At 31.7% G+C, this 4,476-nt stretch overlaps 1 pseudogene; it reads right to left on the reverse strand.

Annotated features, from left to right (window-relative positions):
• Positions 1 to 229: 229 nt before the first annotated feature.
• LOC146884297 (zinc finger BED domain-containing protein RICESLEEPER 1-like) lies at positions 230 to 1,381 on the reverse strand (annotated as a pseudogene).
• Between the last annotated feature and the right edge of the window lie 3,095 nt (positions 1,382 to 4,476).

The raw sequence follows: 4,476 nt of genomic DNA on the forward strand, positions 1-4,476 counted from the left end.
CCCAACCTGGCTCACTTATTAGCAAGTCAAAAAAATTCGAACCCGGCCTGACCACCACTTAATTAAAAAAATATGATTTGTTTTCTTAAGTCATAAATTATATTTCGGATTACAATTTAAATAAACTTAAATACAATCTCAATATAATCCAAAATAATGTTAAACTCCAATACAAACCAAAATAAATAAAAATACAAATTACTATCTAAGATCAAAGCATTCTTGTCACTTATCCAACTATAATATTAGAGTCTTGAATGGATAAATCCACAACATTTTCATCTCTTGAAGCATCTTCTTTATCCCCATCTATAATAAAACAGAATGTTAATTAATAATATTCAAAGACTAAGTAATAATTGTTAAATTAATTTCCAATACTAACAATAATGCTACCTATTAGTTCAAAACCATGCGACCAATTTTGAGTTAAAATGAGTGCCTCAACATTCTTTGGAAGAATGGAAGAACGATATTTGGTTAGCACACGAGAACCAAGACTAAAGGCAAACTCACTAGCAACGGTAGTGATTGGGATGCTAAGCACGTCACAAGCCATCTTAGACAAGTTTGGATAACGATCTCGACGATCCCTCCAATAACTCAATGCATCCAACTTATCAAAAAAATTTGGATCAAGATTCCCTTCATCTAAATAAAGATCCAATTTAGACCTTCATGTGTCATTAATATGTTGGCTCAAATAATTAATATATTCCTACAACAATATGAGAAAAAATTAATGTCATTTGTAATTATGTAACAAAACAAAGCAAGTTGTTTTTAGAATTAAAAACTTACATCAAATGCATCCATCACTAGCTCATCATTTGTAGAAGAAACAAGTTGTGTTGAAGGGCAACTTGAGAACTTGAACTGTTTGACTCATTTGGATTTAATTTCACATATTCTTCAAACAACTTATACATGTTATCCTTTAAAATATTAATCTTTTCTTCACAAGTAGAATGATTAATCTTTGAATAACAAAATCGAATTGCTTCAAACTTCATTCGTGGATCAAGAATAGCCCCAATAGAAAGAATGTCACAATAGTGATCGCAATACTTACTAAACTTGTTCATCATACTCAATGACATATCTTTTAATCGTCGAATCATCACTTTTTGCATTTTCCCGCAAAAAACATTCAATTCTCCAAACTTGCATGAAGTAACGATTTGAAGTTGGATAAGAAGAACCTGAAATCAAATTAGTTATTATACAAAATGGCTTCAAGAACTCACACATTTTTTTCGGCCCTTTTCCACTCATCATTTGATGGACATCAAACATAATCTTCTTTATCACGGATAGTCAAGGATCCAAAGGCACGTCGATATCTAATTGCACTCTCAAGCATAAGATAGGTAGATTCCATCTAATAGCAACATTCATTCTCAAACCTACTTTGGTATCAATACCCCTTACTTGAATAACACATTCTTTAAATGCAATTTTTCTTGCCTCCGATCCTCTCACATACTTGAAACTCTCTCTAATCTTATTCAAAGCATCAGAAGCCACTTTTAAACCCTCTTAAACAATAATATTCAATACATATGCACTACTCCTTACATGAAAGTAATCACCATTACATATCAAACTATTTTGCAACTTCAATTGCTCACACAAAATTTTTTGCAACACCTCATTGGCACTAGCATTGTCTAATGTGATAGAAAAAATCTTCCTATCTATTCCCTAATCAAGCAACAAAGCAAAAACAATTTGTGCCAAATCATGACCGGTTTGTGGAGGTTCCATTTTACAAAAGGCAATAATCTTACTATTCAACTTCCAACTAGCATCAACAAAATGAGCAGTCAAACAAATAAATCCTTCTTGATTTATAGAAGTCCAACAATTAGATGTCCAACAAATTCAACAATGAGATTTACGCATTGCAAGTTTCACCCTTTCCTTGTGTTCATAGAATTTCTTTGAAATATTAGACACAATTGTATTCCTACTTGGAACTCTTACTTCTAGATTTAGATATATAAGTAATTCTTTAATCCATTTATATTCAACAAAATTATATGGAAGCCCATGTTGAATAATACCCATTGAAATAAGGTCATCTACAACTTTTTTGGTCAATTTCCCTAGACCTTAATTTCCCAACATGATCAATTATCATTTTTTCCACGTCATTGTCTTTTATTTTCTTTAGGACCGTACAGTTTGACAAATGACGCAACATTGATGAGGTCCCTACTTTTGTACCACCAGAAACATACTCTGCACCACATGCATTACATTTTGCCTTTTCTTTACCATCTTTTATACCATTTTTTGTAAAATGATCCCAAACCTTAGAAGTAGTTCCCCTAGGTCTCTTACTTTCTCTATCAAAATCAGTACCCTCATTGTCATTCTCTTCTATGATTGGTGGCAAAGAATCTTTCAAATTATCATTAACACATTAGTCATCTATTGTTTCAGAATTCATTTTGTTTTGTAATAATTATACAATGTAACATCATTACTCATTCGTTCAAGTCTAAAAGAAAGGACTAATATTTTATGAAGTATGAACTAATATTTAACAAAGTAAACACTCACCGGGAGAAAGTGCTTTTAGATGAGGCGAGAGTCCTGTAGGGGAATACAACAATAAATACATAGTAAATAACTTACTTTAAAACTATAAACTTAATTATTTTAAATTGTAATAACTTAATTATTTGATTCTTTGGGAGCCATGCATGCATGAAGTTCAAGTATTTAAGCATTATAGTCTCTCTTCTCTATAATAAAAAAACAAACCAATGAATATAAATGATCTTCTCTGTGATAAAAAAACAAAACAATGAATATAAATTATCGAAGTTCACGTTTTCTTCATTTCACCAAATGGTTCATGCACTTTGCATGTACGTTAACTTTACAATATTATAATATTTTACTTAACTTTACAATATTTTAATATTTTACTTAACTTTACAATATTTTAAAATTTTACTTACAATATTACAATGTTATTGATTATACTTTTTAATATTCAAATATAAAGAAGTACTTGTTTATGCATTTAAATATTCAAAAGTTTAAAAAATGTACTTTGCTTGCACTTCACGTAGGTAATATTCAAAGATTGTTTATGTAGTTCTTCTAACAGTGCAATAAAACCCATAAGCATTTCAAATCCATGATATGATAAGCATACAAGCATTATTATGTACCAGAAGAATGAAAACAAAAAGGAATGACCCAATCTTTTATTGAATGCAATACCTTTTTTAGCAAACTAATTATACCTTGGATTTGTCATCAAAGCAGCCTCAGTAGATCAATAGGGTACATGATGCAGAGCAAGAACCCTAATTGTTCAGTGAACACTTGAACTGAAAAGAAAAATAGGGAAAATTACGATTGGGAAGAAAACATGAGGTTATAAAGTTATTACTTATATAATCAATAATACTAGAAGAATAGAAGGAAAATAAATAAGCCGATAGTGAGTGAGGAACGCAAATTTATCTGCTTGTTGAGTCGCAATTGATGTTGGTCGTTGAGTTGAGATGCAACGTCAATCTCCTTATTATTTGTAGTTGAAGCTAGGTTTCCATTTTCCAACCCACCAATGTATTTGGTTAAAAAAATAGCCCAACATTGCAAAGCCCAACATAATGTGTGTCACCATACAGGTTGGTGGGCTAACCTGGCTCACCATGGGTTCAACCCGGGTGAGCCAGGTTCTTAGTGGGCCAGGTCAAAAATTGACCCGTACTCAAATTTGTAAAAAAATTTCAACCCAACCCGGCCTGAACCTGTGGTGGGCCAAGTTAGTCCACGGGTTCTGACCCACTTTGACGGCTCAAATCACAACTCTGATTTCTGCCTCAAGTTATACTACTTCAAATTTGTACTTTTTACAAGTCTGGAATATTCAAACTCTTATAATGGAATGTGAAAAAGATGAAGATGAACTTATAAGGATGATGATCAAATTTGATAAATACTGGAAAGAATATAGTGTGGTCCTTGCATTTAGTGTTATTTTAAACCCAAGAGTGAAGTTGGAAACTTTGGGATATTGTTATGAACAGATTGATCCACTTTGTTGGCAACCAAAGTTAGAGAATATCAAAGAGAAATTGTACTAGCTTTTCTCTCAATATTGTACAAAGAGTTCAAGTTCAAGTTCAAATGATGCAAATCCTAGTACTATCTCATCATTTTCCGGTCCCACCAAACGTCCACATTTTGATGTAAGTTTTCTAAGCAGAGAACAAGCTTTCTAGTTTAATTATTATTTATATAAAATAAAATGTTTTTTCTTGTCATGTTAGGAAATTAAAAAATGCAGACTTCAAGTTATTGTTAAAATGGGAAGGAATTAATTAGATTTATATTTAGATAAGCGAATCTTAGATATTGACTTCACATAACCTATGGATGTTCTTGGATGGTGGAGGAGTCATAGTGAACGTTTTACGGATTTATCATTGATGGCAAGGGATTTGTTGA

Source organism: Vigna unguiculata, chromosome 8 (assembly GCF_037176805.1).
Source record: "Vigna unguiculata cultivar grain cowpea cultivar isolate G323 ecotype 2 chromosome 8, ASM3717680v1, whole genome shotgun sequence".
NCBI lineage: Eukaryota > Viridiplantae > Streptophyta > Magnoliopsida > Fabales > Fabaceae > Vigna > Vigna unguiculata.